The 15,334-nt window shown below is 42.7% G+C and overlaps 1 protein-coding gene across 1 annotated transcript in view; it reads left to right on the forward strand.

Annotated features, from left to right (window-relative positions):
• The window catches only part of LOC132659136 (receptor-type tyrosine-protein phosphatase U-like), a 309,690-nt gene that overhangs the window by 54,500 nt on the left and 239,856 nt on the right, over positions 1-15,334 (forward strand). The window lies entirely within an intron of this gene.

A 15,334-nucleotide genomic window follows, 5' to 3' on the forward strand; every position in this document is an offset into this window, starting at 1 on the left:
AAAGAGTCTCAGTTCTCACTTGTATTAGGGGTCTCCTGGGATGAGACTTGATACTACTGAAGATAAGTCATAACTGAAAACTCATAGTCGCAAACACATTGTATCAAAGGAGACTATTAGCATCAGTGAGGTGTGGCTTCTTTCATAGATGGGTACCAACATCAATACCTCTGAACTTGAGACAGAGGGACAGAATGGGGGAAGTGGCTGGGACAGAATTGCCAAGTCCAAAGGCTTCCTCCTCCTACCCCTCTGTGTCCACTCCTGTCACAGGAAGAGGACATGAAGAGGCCCCTGTCCCTCTCTGGCACATCACCCCATCTGTGTCTCAGGGGTGGGGCTGGATGATACTTAATGCTGCCTCTGCCTTCACACTGGAATCTTTCTCCTAATCTTGCCCAGACCCCCCTGTGCCCACTCCTGTCACCCCATCATCCCTGAATCTTAATATTAAATAATGGAACCAGTAACCTGGCTAATTGTGTGAGTCTGAAAATCATCCAACGGAGAAGCTGCGTGGGCAGCCCCTGCTTCCACTTCATCACCCTCCCTAATGCATTGCCTGACACTTTCCATTTATTTTTCAATTTCTTCACCATCAGAAATGACAATTAAATTTTCAGTGTAAATACTGCTTTACCAAACTGAATTAATTATGGGTGAGGAGACAGGTTCCAGCAGCATGATCAGAGCATCTCAGACATCAACACTTCTGTCTTCACCAAGGCCCCACAGTAAGGGGCAAGAGGCTCAGAGTTTATCCTTGGAAAACACTGCTTGGAACCTCACTGGGAGTCACCTAGCTCCTGGCTCCATGCCCTCTTGCAGCCTTCTCCCATCAGAGAGAGCCTGAGGGCAGCAAACACATTTCTCCTTGGGAGGGCTTTGAAATTGGAAGGAACTGGCTATTTTGTAGATGAATAAACAAGGCCCAGAAAGTGGAGAATCTCACTCTCTGTGGCCTATCAGAGGACTGATATCACAGTACGAACGGACAACCTGAATTTGAGAAAAGATAGAAGTCTGCAAGGAGAAATAGAACCTGAGCATTCACCTACCTGGGATAGATGGAAGAATGTAAAGCTGCAAAAATAAATAAATGTAAAACAGAAAGCTAGTTTACGTTTTTTTTTTCTTCTCAAATCCCAGGCACTCACTGGAAAATCAGGGAGACTCCTGAGGAAGCATTCATGTGGTACTGGCAAAGAAGGGGTACTACCCACTGCAAAACCCCCCTAGAGCAATCTCCTCTAAGAGCCGTTAAGACTTAATCTGCAGAGCAAAGAGAAAGAGAAACTGTTGTCTTAGGGACATAGTATACCTAATACTGAAAACTAATCACATCATAAGAAATATACCCTCCCACACTCCTCCTACACTGGCTAGCAAGTACTGAGTAAAAATAACAATGGATTATGTCTGGGAGAGCTTTCAGAGACAGGTTATCACCAGCATACAGCACAAAGAAAAGATTCAAAAGCAGAGGGATGGGGAACAGACACTGGGAATTAACCTCTGAAAAACCATCCAACATCTTAACCTTAATTATCACCAGAAGAAATTAAAGCCTGTGCTATACCAAGGATAACCATAGCAACCACAGAGCTCAAACCTAGTCTGACTAGTCAAGTGCTGATAGATTAACACATACTCCCACATTAAAGGTCTAACAAGCAAAGGTGTACATATCTCCAAGCGTAACCTCACTACCTGTCATCCTACAAAAGATATCCAGCTTTAAACAAAAAGTCATAAGATATATGAAAAGGCAAGAAAAAAAGATACTAAGCAATTATCAACACCAAATTAGACATGGCACAGATATTGGAACTATCAGACAGGGAATTTCAAATTACTATGATAATATATGAAAGATTCTAATGAAATGTTTGACAACATTTAATATCAAATGATTAGTCTCATCAGAGACAGAAATGCTAAGAGTCAAGTGACGATATTAAAAAGAAGAAAACATAGTTACAGAGATGGGAAATACCTTCCATGCTCTCACCATAGACTTGAGATAACAGAGGCAAGAATCAGTGAACTTGTGGATAGATCAGTCAATTACCCTATCTGAATCAAAATGAAACAAACACATATGAAAAACTGTAGCACTTCCAAGAACTGTTGAGCAATGCAAAATAGCATAGTATATAAGTAATTGCACTCTCAAAAGGACAAAATAGAAAAAAAAATATTTTAAGAAATGATGTACAAGAATTTTCTAAAATTAAAGATAAACATCAACCTACAGGTTCAAAAAGCTTTGAAAACATCAAACAGGGTCAATATCAAAAATCTAAATGAATATAAAAGTAAACCAAAAAAATCTAGGCAAATAAATTCAAACTTAAATTGCTGGAAACCATAAATGAAATTATAAAGTGAGTCAAAGAACTAAGGCATACATACGGAGGAACAAAGATAAGAGTGTCAGCAGACTCCTTATCAGAAAGCATGCAAACAAGAAGACAATGGGAAAGGGAAACAAAATATTAAAAATGCGTCAACAAAATTCTACACCCAATGGGAGCATCCTTGGAAATGATGAGCAATAAGTATTTTTCAAGACAAACAAAAACTAAATCAATTCATTACTGGCAGACCTACTCTGATTAAGAATTATTAAAGGAAGTTCTTCAGGCCAAAGGACTATATCAGTGTAAATTTAGACCTACAAAAAGAAAGAGTACAAGGGATATAAAGAAAGACAAAATCAACTTTTCATTATTTTTAATTTCTCTAAAACATAAATGCCTAAAGAAAAATAGTAACAATGTGTTATGTGATTAAAGCATATGTAAAAGGGAAATATATGGCAAAAAATGGGAATGCAAAGATGGGAATAAGGAATATATTGTTGACAGGTCACGAGGTGGCATGAGGTGGCAGATTACTATTTTAAAGTACACTAATGTTAATTAAAATGTAAATTACCCCTTTCGAATCACTAAAACTTTTGAAAAGAGAAAAATAAGAGAGATAAAATAGAATCACAAAATAAATTCTCACTTACCTCAAGAGAAGGCAGGAACAAAGAAACAAATAAATGTAGCAGTTAGAAAGCAGCTGACAAAATGATAGATTTCAAATCAACTATATCAAATCACCCTAAATGTAAATGGATTAAGCACACCAACTACCAGGCAGAGATTTTTCTAATTAAACAAAGAAGCAATATGCAACTATATGTTGTCTACAACAACCTCTCTCTAAACATAAAAATGTCAAGTGGTCAAAATTGAAAGAATGGGGAAACATACACTAACTGAAAGAAAGCTGAAGTGGTTATACACATGCCAGATAAAATCTACGTCAGAGCAAGAAACATCATCAGCTATAAAGGCTGTATACTGTCACCCTGCTTATTTAACTTATATGCAGAGTGCATCATGAGAAACGCTGGGCTGGAAGAAGCACAAGCTGGAATCAAGATTGCTGGCAGAAATATCAGTAACTTCAGATATGCAGATGACACCACCCTTACGGCAGAAAGTGAAGAGGAACTAAAAGCCTCTTGATGAAAATGAAGAAGGAGAGTGAAAAAGTTGGCTTAAAGCTCAACATTCAGAAAACAAAGATCATGGCATCTGATCCCATCACTTCATGGGAAGTAGATGGGGAAACTGGAAACAGTGTCAGACTTTATTTTTTGAACTCCAAAATCACTGCAGATGGTGACTGCAGCCATGAAATTAAAAGACACTTACTCCTTGAAAGGAAAGTTATGACCAACCTAGATAGTATATTCAAAAGCAGAGACGTTACTTTGCCAACAAAGGTCGGTCTAGTCAAGGCTATGGTTTTCCTGTGGTCATGTATGGATGTGAGAGTTGGACTGTGAAGAAAGCTGAGCGCCGAAGAATTGATGCTTTTGAACTGTGGTGTCGGAGGAGACTCTTGAGAGTCCCTTGAACTGCAAGGAGATCCAACATGGCAAAACCAATACAGTATTGTAAAGTAAAATAAAGTAAAATTTAAAAAAAAAAAGTCTTCTAAAAAAAATAAAAATAAATAAATAAAGGCAATCAGCCTTGGGTGTTCTTTGGCAGGAATGATGCTAAAGCTGAAGCTCCAGTACTTTGGCCACCTCATGCAAAGAGTTGACTCATTGGAAAATACTCTGATGTTGGGAGGGATTGGGGGCAGGAGGAGAAGGGGACGACAGAGGATGAGATGGCTGGATGGCATCACCGACTCGATGGACGTGAGTCTGAGTGAACTCCCGGAGTTGGTGATGGACAGGGAAGCCTGGTGTGCTGCAATTTATGGGGTCTCAAAGAGTCAGACACAACTGAGCGACTGAACTGAACTGAACTGATAAAGGACATTACATAATGATAAGTGGAAGAGTTCTACAAGAATACATAGAAATCCTAAATGTGTACCCACCTAACAGCAAAACTTCAAAATATTTAAAGAAAAAAAGAAACTGATGAGACAGAAAGGAGAATTTTTTTTTTAATTCACAATTATAGCTGGAAATATCATCACTACTCTCTCTGTAATTGATAGACTGAAAAGGCAGAAAATCAGAAAATCTGTAAAGGTATATATGACCTGAAGAGTATTATCAAACAGCTTGACCTGGCTGATATTTACAGAGCACCCAACAACAGCAGAGTACACATTCTCAAGCGCACATGGAACCTTCACCAACGCAGTGCATGTTCTGGACCATAAAACAAACCTTAGCACCTTTAAAAGAATAATGTCAATAATAATACAAATTGTGTTATAAATAATAACAGAATTAAACTAGAAATCAATAAGAAAAATATCACCTGGGAAATGACCAAATACTTGAAAATTGAATAATAAGTAGATCCAGAAAGAAATCTTAAGGGAAATAGAAAACATTTTTTGAATAAATCAAAATTGGGGGTATATAGCAGCATGTAGAGGAAAAATTCTACCATTAAATACAGGTATTTTTCTACTTACCCTGCCACAACAGAGACCCACATATGGAGTTGTAAAGAACAAAAGTTTATTTTCTCACAATAATAGAGGCTAGAAATTTAAGATCAAGATATACTAGCAGAAGTGGTTTCTGGTGAGTCCTTTCTTCCAGACTTCCAGGTGGCCACCTTCTTCCTGTGCCCTCACATGCTCTTCCTCTGTGCATGCACGCACCTGCTGTTTCTTCCTATTCTTATAAAGACACCAGCTCTTGGATAAAGGTCTCACTTCTGTGACTTCATTTAACCTTAGTTACCCCTTGAAGGTCCTATCTCCAAAAATAGTCCATTGAGGACGAGACTGTCAACATAAGGATCTGAAAAGGACACAGTTTAACCCACAACAATCGTATAGTAGAAACAATGAAGGGCCTAAGATTAGTATCATAAGTTCACACTATAAGCAAATTAAACTCAAAATAAGCAGGAGAGAAGATATGACAAAGATAGAATAGAAACCAACAAAATTGAAAATGGAAACAAAATAGAGACATTTTAGAAACAAAAGCTGATTCTTAGGAAAAAAGCCCGATATAACTTATGTATCTAGCCAGTCTCACCAAGAAAAAAGAAGAGAAAAAATAACTTACCAAAATCAAAAATGAAAGAGAAGAAATCACTACTGACTCCATAGATTTCAAAAAGATGATAAAGACCACAAGAAATCTAAGAAAAATAGACATATACACAGTTGCCATTGTAAATTTCAATACCCCTCACTCCGTAACTAATGGAATAAGTAAATATGAAATAATCAAGGATTTAAAAGGCTTGAACAGCACAACCAACCAATGTGACCTAAACTGCATTTGTATAACACCCCACTCCACAACCACAGAGCACACATTATTTTCAAATGTGTATTGAATATTTATCAATACAAGCTGTATTTTAGGTCATAAAAATGTCTTGATAAATTTTAAGATTCAAGTCATATAATGTATGTTTCCTGACTACAATGGATTTTAGTTAGAAGTCAATAACAGAAAGATTTCTGGAAAATTCTCAAATATATGGAAATCAAATGACATACTTCTAAATAAACCACCAGCCAGAGAAAAAAATAAAAAAGAAATTGGAAAGTATTTTTAACTTAGTGAAAATAAATGTATATAGCACATCTTAAAAATCGTGTTTTCTAATGACCTGAAATTTTTGAAAAGAGAGAATTGAATATTAATACATACTACACTATGGATAAATCACAGAATAATTATGCAGATTGAAAGAAACCAGGCCAAAAAGAAAACATTCTCTCTGGCTTCATTTATATATAATTCTGTGTTATCTATAATAACAGCAAGAATATCAGCAATTGCCTGGGGATGGTGGGGGAGGAAGTGGTGTAAAGGAGGGATTACAGACAGGTAGATGGAAATTTGGGAGGGCGATGGTTATATTCATTATCTTGACTGTGGTGATGATTTCACAGGTGCATAAATCTCTCAAAACTTATCAAGTTGTGTGCTTTTTAAATTGCAGTTTGTAATATATCAATTATACCCCATTAAAGTGTATGTTAGAAATCTTATCAAGTGGTACACTTTAAATATAAGTAGTTTATAACTTGTGGTTGCCATGGGGGAAGAATGAGGGGAGGGGATAGGGAGTTTGGGATCGACATGTACACTCTGCTATATATAAAATGGATAACAAGGTCCTACTGTATAGGACAGGGAGCTCCGCTCAGGGTTACATGGCAGCCTGGATGAGAGGGGAATTTGGGGAAGAATGGATACATGTATATGTGTGATTGAGTACCTCTGTGGTCCACCTGAAACTGTCACAATATTCTCCAAGCTAGACTTCAACAGGTCATGAACCAGTAACTTCCAGATGTTCAAGCTGGATTTAGAAAAAGCAGAGATCAAACTGCCAATGTCCCTTGGATCATAGAAAAAGCAAGAGAATTCCAGAAAAACATCTAGTTCTGCTTCATTGACTACGCTACATCTTTTGACTGTGTGGATCACAACAAACTGTGGAGAATTCTTCAAGAGATAGGAATACCAGACCACCTGACCTGCTTCCTGAGAAGTCTGTATGCAGGTCAAGAAGCAACACTTAAAACCAGACTTGGAACAACAGACTGATTCTAAATTGGGAAAGGAGTATGTCAAGGCTATATATGGTCACCTTGCTTATTTAACTTATATGCAGTCCACATCATGCGAAATGCTGGACTGGATGAAGCACAAGCTGGAATCAAGATTGCTGGGAGAAATATCAATAACCTCAGATACACAGATGACACCACCCTTATGGCAGAAAGAGAAGAGGAACTAAAGAGCCTCCTAATGAAAGTGAAAGAGGAGAGTGAAAAACCTGGCTTAAAACTCAACATTCAAAAAACAAAGATCATGACATCCAGTCCCATCACTTTATGGCAAATAGATGGGGAAACATTGGGAACAGTGAGACACTTTATTTTCTTGGGTTACAAAATCATTACAGATGATTACTGCAGTCTTGAAGTTAAAAGACACTTGCTCCATGGAAGAAAAGCTATGATGAACCTAGACAGCATATTTTAAAAGCAGAAAGATTACTTTACCAACAAAGGTCCGTCTAATCAAAGCTATGGTTTTCCCAGCAGTCACATATGGATATGAGAGTTGGACCATAAAGAAAGCTGAGTTCTGAAGAATTTATGCTTTTGAACTGTAGTGTTGGAGAAGACTCTTGAGAGTCCCTTGGACTGCAAGGAGCAAATCAAACCAGTCCATCCTAGAGGAAATCAGTCCTAAATATTCATTGCCAGGACTGATGCTGAAGCTGAAGCTCCAATACTTTGGCCACCTGATGCAAAGAACTGACTCATTGGAAAAGACTCTGATGCTGGGAAAGATTGAGGGCAGTAGGAGAAAGAGATGACAGAGGATGAGATGGCTGTATGGCATCACCAACTCAATGGACATGAGTTTGAGCAACTCTGGGAGTTGGTGATGAACTGGAAAGCATGGCGTGCTGCAGTCCATGGGATCGCAAAGCGTTGGACTAACTGAGCGACTGAACTGAACTGAACTGATTGTGTTAATCAGTTTTGCTCCAATGTAAAATAAAAGTTAAAGAAATAATAAAAATAAAAGTTATACAAAAAATCAAAGAATGAGTTACTTATTGTAAGTTGATTGTTCCTCAATAAAGCTGCTTAAAATCAGTAAATAAGAACCTATTCAGCAGTTTGAGGAGAAGGCAATGGCAACCCACTCCAGTACTCTTGCCTGGAAAATCCCATGGACAGAGGAGCCTGGTGGGCTGCAGTCCATGGGGATGTGAAGAGTCAGACACGACTGAGTGACTTCACTTTCACTTTTCACCTTCATGCATTGGAGAAGGAAATGGCAACCCACTCCAGTGTTCTTGCCTGGAGAATCCCAGGGACGGGGGAGCCTGGAGGGCTGTCGTCTATGGGGTCGCTAACAGCCAGACATGACTGAAGCGACTTAGCAGCAGCATTCAGCAGTTTGTGCCTTCTCTAAGTACTATCCTTTCCTCCTTTCAGGTGTGGTGTATTGACATCACCTTGGAGATGTTAAGTCACTTCAGTCGTGTCCAACTCTTTACAATCCCATGGACTGTAACCCACCAGGCTCCTCTGTCCATAGGATTCTCCAGGCAAGAATATTGGATTGGACTGCCATGCCCTCCTCCAGATCTTCCCGACCCAAGGATTGAACCTGAGTCTATTATGTGTCCTACACTTACCACTAGCGCCACCTGAAAAGCCCTGGTGAGTCAGGCTGTAAAGAATCTTCCTGCAACGTGGGAGACCCAACTTCAGTTCCTGGGTCAGGAAGATTCCCTGGAGAAGGGAATGGCTACCCACTCCAGCATTCTTGACAGGAAAATTCCATGGACAGAGGAGCCTGGCAGGCTATAGTCCATGGGCTCACGAAGAGTGGGATAGGACCGAGAGAGTAACACTTTCATTTTCACTGGGCATGTTAGAATTGGGTTCTTATGACGATTAGTATACCTCCAGTAATTTTCCAAAAAGACAAGAACTTCCTGGAAATGCACATATTTGCTGTTGGACTCTTTCCAAATGAACGCTCTCTTTACCTGTCCCAAAGACTCTGGAGAGGTTCCAGGTGTGGCTGCCATTGGCCACCAGGGGCCCTGCCCACTGCTGAGCCTCTACAAATGTTAACCACGTTGTATTCACACAACAGCCCTGCAACATTACTCCTATTCTATACCCAAGGACCAAAGAAGTGAAGGAACACATTGAGGTTCACAGCCAGGACAAGGTAGAGTCAGGGCTGCAACACCGATTCATGCAACAGTGACTTTGGGGGGCTTAACACACCCTATAATCTCCATCACTTCCCTGACATCTTCCTTAGACACGTTATCTACCTACCTAGGGGAAACCAAGGCATCCCACTCCAGTCATCTCTTAACCCTGAGAGTGGATTTGGGGTCCTGGTACTTCCAGTGAATTGCACTGCCATCCCTTCTCCACAGCCCAGTGAGCAAAGAACACAAGGGCACAAGTCATCAGGCTCCCAGTCCTTGGGGTCTGGGACCAGGGTCCAGGTTAAGGTGAAGTCGGGGTGGGGTGCAAAGGAGGAAGAACATAGTTTGCACCTTTGTTTTACTGAGGGACACAGGCCAAAAACGAGGCTAAGTGTGGTTCATCACACGCTTAATTCTGTTCAGCTATGAAGTTTACCTTGACTGCACCTGGATATTACTGTAATTCCTCATCCTGTTTTCCTGCGGTTGAGAAAACAAAGATATGCCGTCCCATTCTGATTGGATTCTGACATCCGCAAAATCTCTGGAGCAAGGGTATCTGATGGGACCTGGATGCTCCTGGAACTTATGTAAACTAGAGCAGTTAAAAAGCATACTAATTCAGATTCCTGGAGGTTTATAATACCTTGTAGACAAAAGGTTGGCTTATAGCCCAACATTCAGAAAACGAAGATCATGGCATCTGGTCCCATCACTTCATGGGAAGTAGATGGGGAAACAGTAGAAGCGGCGTCAGACTTTTATTTTGGGGGGCTCCCAAATCACTGCAGATGGTGATCACAGCCATGAAATTAAAAGACGCTTACTCCTTGGAAGGAAAGTTATGACCAACCTAGATAGCATATTCAAAAGCAGAGACATTACTTTGCCAACAAAGGTCTGTCTAGTCAAGGCTTAGGTTTTTCCAGTAGTCATGTGTGGATGTCAGAGTTGGACTGTGAAGAAAGCTGAGTGCTGAAGAATTGATGGTTTTGAACTGTGGTTTTGGAGAAGACTCTTGAGAGTCCCTTGGTCTGCAAGGAGATCCAACCAGTCCATTCTAAAGGAGGTCAGTCCTGGGTATTCACTGGAAGGAATGATGCTAAAGTTGAAACTCCAATACTTTGGCCACCTCATGTGAAGAGTTGACTCATTGGAAAATACTCTGATGCTGGGAGGGACTGGGGGCAGGAGGAGAAGGGGAGACAGAGGATGAGATGGCTGGATGGCATCTCCGACTCAATGGGCATTAGTTTGAGTAAACTCCGGGAGCTGGTGATGGATGGGGAGGCCTCGCGTGCTGATTCATGGGGTCGCAAAGAGTCGGACACGACTGAGCGACTGAGCTGAACTGAACTGAACTGAACACCCATACAGACTGCTTCCTCTAACCCTTACCTCCACAGTCACACTTCTGGGACTTTGTCCTGCTCCACTGCCTGCTGGCTGTGTGACCCTGGGCAAGCTTCTGCCCTTTCTGAGCCTCAGTTTCATCATCTGCAAGCTGTGGTGAGGATCAGTGAGATAACTGTTGTAAGGCACCTGAGAAGGCACACTGGATCAGAGGCAGCAGGTGTCACCCGAGATGGGGGTTCTACAGAGGAGTTTCAGACAATAAAGCCCTGCACCTGACGATTGCTATTCCCATACTGTTATTTACCCCGAGTGTCCTCCCCAGAATCCCACATGGGTCCCTGCCTGTCCCTCTCTTGCCACCCTGCCATCTAATGTGTGCCAGTGCAGTTTTGATGATAGTAAAGGGCACCTGGCCTGAACTCAGTCTATAGAGACTGGTTCTCTGTGATCAGGAACACTGGCAATTTACTCCAAGAATCACAGATAACAGTTTTCTTTTCCACATAATGACAGGAGCCCAGTCAAGCCAGGGTCCCACTTTGTGCCTCTACAAACAATTCAAGGTGCACACACCCTCCCCCCTCCCTCCTCACCAGCCAGAGGCTCATCACTGCCAATTTGGAAAATGTAGCCAATCCTTTTAGGACCCATTATGTAGAAAGCAGTTTGCACTGAGCAAGCTGTTACCTTTTCTCCCTTCTTTCTTTAAGTGACAGTATCTGTTGTTCACTCTTCTGTCTCGGGAAAGGTCTACAAAGGACGATGAATCTATGAAATTCATGAACTCCTGGAATTTGTGGCTCTTAAAATTATACTCACTTGGAATGTGAAATACTGCCAAGCACAAGTGTGTAAACTTAGGCAATTTCACAGCACAGGTTGAATTGTTTGGCTGTAGATCTGTCTATAAATACCTGCTCTTAACTGGTGCTCATGACTTCCCTTTCTAGCTGTGATGCTCAGAGTGAGATGCAGGTCTGGCTGGGTCTGCCAGCCCTGCCTAAGCCATGCCAAAAAGGCAGGAAAGGCCTCACCTGTGTCCTCTCACATCTAGGTGGACTTGGGAGGAGGTTGGGGTTGGGGTTCTGGGCCTCTGGTGGGTGCTCCTCCCTGAGCCCTACTCCTTTTCTGCCCAGGACCACCAGTGAGGCTCCCTGACCCAGCAGTGGTACTGCCTCTGTTCATGGCCTCAGCAGAGGCTCTGTGGTCTCCCCTCCCTAATGGCCTGGTCCAGCCTCTTGGGTCCTTCCCACTGTAGAATCAGGCACATGGTGTGTGGCAGGTGGAAGAGGGCTGGATTTCACACCTCAGACCCGGGGAAAACACCCCAGAGGTCCTCCATCTGACCAAGTGTACACTCTGGTTCATAGAACCCTGGGAGAACAAGGTCTTCCTGATATAACTCTAGCTCCTTAGGCTTACCCAAGTTGAGAGTGGGGTCCCTTGTGCTGGTGGCTCATTTCAAAAGTCTCAGGAGAGAAGCCTTGTGAAAAACTTTGTCAAGTCAGCTTCCCTGGCTCTTTACTTGTTAGTGGGAAGAGAAAACAATTCTGGAGGTACTTCAGTCGAGGACTGAATCTCCCATCACAGTATCATTGGACCCTGGAAGAGCCGAATACCCCAGATGCTTCTAGGGCTGTGGTCTCTGTACACTGCCTTGTGGGCTACAGGCTGAATGAATACACAGTGGACAGGAGGAAGCCTTACAATATACCAGGTTATTATCATACAGGTGGGACACAGGAGGAACCAAACAGCCATTGCTTGCTGTTAGCTCAACCAATCAGATGAATTTACTTGCTTGACCAACAAGGGTTGAGTACTGTCATGAGTTCCTATGAAGATACAGGTGGGGGACTTCCTTGGTGGTCCAGTGATTAGGAATGCACCTTGAAACGCAGAGGACAGCGTTCAGCCCCTTTCTTGTTGTTGGGGATCCTGCTGTTCACTCAGTGAGCTGGTCACATGGAGCTAGCAAGGACAGGATTGCTGAGCTCTAAGGAGTGGGGTGTGTGCCTTCCACAGCCAACTCCCAGGCCAGCTTTTCAGGGAAGGGAAGCAGTGGAAAGGTTTTTATACTATCTATACATGTGAGCTATGTGATCTCAGGCAAGTGACCCAGTTCTTCTGAATCTGTTCCTTCATTCATGAAATGAGCGTGTGTGTGTGTTAAGTGTTAAGTCACTTCAGTTGTGTCCAACTCTTTACAACCCTATGGACTGTAGCCCACCAGCATAATAACATATAAACACCACCTACTATGTCACCTGGCACATAGTTGGATATATGTGTTTCTTCCCTCATGAATGGATCCCTTGGAGCATCAATTTTGGTCTCTGCCTTTCCCTAAGAATTCCCACACTTGGTTCACAAAGGAATGAATTGGATTCATGCTAAAGAACTAACTGGAAAGTGGCAAAGGCCTCCGTGGCAACAAGTATTTCACACAGGTTGCCCTGGAAACCCTCACTGATGCTCTTGGGGAGGAAGGTAGTGGCCAGAGCCAAGCAGAAATGAGGCACACCCTCATCATATGAGCCAGAAGCCCCAAACAGAAACATTATTTTGAGTTGGAACAATGGTGAAAGGGGGAAAATTCAAGGAAAGAAGAGAGATGGAAAACACTTTAAGGTTAGTGCTCATACATTGGGCTTCCTTTGTGGCTCAGCTGGTAAATAATCTGCCTGCAAGGTGGGAGACCTGAGTTCGATCCCTGGGTTGGGAAGATCCCCTGGAGAAGGGAACAGCTACCTACTCCAGTGTTCTGGCCTCAAGAATTCCATGGACTGTATAGTCCATGGGATGGCAAAGAGTGAGACAGGACTGAGTGACTTTCACTTTCTTTCATACATTGAAATAGATCCCAGTTCAGCACCATGGACAGAACCTGCCTTCCTGGAGAAGTTTGTCAGGGAACTAGCATGGTGGCTTGGGGGTGTGGGGGGGCAGGTAGGGAGGGACCTGGTAACTTTCAGGTAATGGCACCAAACTAAACCCAAGTCACAAAGAACTCACTTGGCCCAACCCATTGCATCACAGCAGCACTTTATCAATACCACTACACAATTACAAACAAGCAGAAAAAGTCATTAGGCTGTTTTGGGGAAAGAACTAAGAAGGGGTCAGGAACCCAGAGGTCTGGTCTCTCTCTGAGCCCATAGGATCACTTCATCACCTTAAGTAAGTCGCTCCCTCCGGTATCAATTTCTTCACCTTCAGAATAAGGCTACACACCAGATGGCCCCTAAAGGCTTTTCCAGCCAGGAGGCTCAATAACCTAAGGACATTTTAACCCATGTGGAAACATATCTTTCCATTTCTAGCTTTCTGGACTTGCAGACATGTTGTATTTCCTATACAGCCTATCAGGACTGCAGGGAAGGTCCCATTACCCCAGCCATCCATACCACTCGGTCCCTGGCCATTGTCTCCCAATCTCCTGGACCTGGGAGGCCTGGGAAGATCCAACATGAAGATATGGAGCTGGCCACTTTTAATGAGTCAGAGCCTCAGCTTCAGACAGCTGAGTTTGAGTCTGGGCTCCGCTCACCTATCAAGGGACTGAGGAGATGTTGTTTCACCTGCTGTGCCTCATTTGATATCAATTCTGATCCCAGTGAGTGCTCAGGGTGTCTGCATACCATCAGTGCCCCTTCACCCCTCTCCTGTCTCACTAACATCATACCCACTGTTTATCCACATGACACTCCTTTGATCATGGTTGACATTGATCTATTAGAATGGAATTTGCCTTCAATTTCTTATTATAATAATTGTTAGAATCGCCTGTAGCGCACAAACTCTAACTATCCTCTAGACTAATGTAATTGCTGTTGGGTAGATGCAAAGAATTGCTGCTCTCATTAATGCAATAAAAAGTTGTTGACTGCATGCTCCCTGAAGTGTGTGGCCTGAGTCTCGGAGCCTGTCTTGATCTTTCTCCACCAGGGCAAGGGCATCTGTTTATCTCCCAGGAGAAGTCATTTGTCTTCCTCTCTTCAGCAGGATGGACATGGTAGCCTCCCCCTGAACACACATCACTGTGCAGATTTGCAGCAACTTCTCTTGCTTTGCCACTGTCATTGTTGGCCACCAAGTTCTGAGAACTTACCCTGGGCTAAGTGTGGTCCTGAGCGCATTGCCGTCATTATTCCTGTGGAAGAGGTGCCATTCCATTCCCAGTTTATGGGTGTGAAAACTGATGATTAAAACTAAGGAACTTTCCCTTCCTCACTCAGCCAGTGAGTGAGGAAACCAGCCTTTGATCTCAGGCATTTCTATATCTAGAGTCCACACTTCTAACATTTCGCACCCAAGAAAGAAACCTAAACTCTCCTCTCCTTCTCCCACCTCCTTCTCCTCCTCTTTCTCTCTTTCCCTCCCCACCTGGATCTTTGCTCACAGCCCCAGACTATCAAGGTCCTTAGAAGGCTGAATGTAAAATTCCATCTCACAGGTAGAAAGAGTGAGGGGACCTGACCTAAGGTAGGGACCCACCTGAGGGTACAGCACACCTTGACGCCCCTTCTTAGTTTAGAACTGCCAGACTGGAGGGAAGTGCCACATTTTCTTCCCCTTTATCTAGCAGCTCATACATGCACTTAGCTCTGCCCTCAGCCCACATTACTGCAGGTGTGTGAGTGATAGTAAGTGCTGTTCCAGGGTTGACTTCAATACAATTGTGGCAAGGACCTTCTTCCAGACCTCACTTGATCCTCACAGCATCCTAGGAGATAGAGCACTGCATCCGCTTGAAAGATGTGACAGGTGAG

This window comes from Ovis aries, chromosome 2, assembly GCF_016772045.2.
Source record: "Ovis aries strain OAR_USU_Benz2616 breed Rambouillet chromosome 2, ARS-UI_Ramb_v3.0, whole genome shotgun sequence".
NCBI classification, from domain to species: Eukaryota; Metazoa; Chordata; class Mammalia; order Artiodactyla; family Bovidae; genus Ovis; species Ovis aries.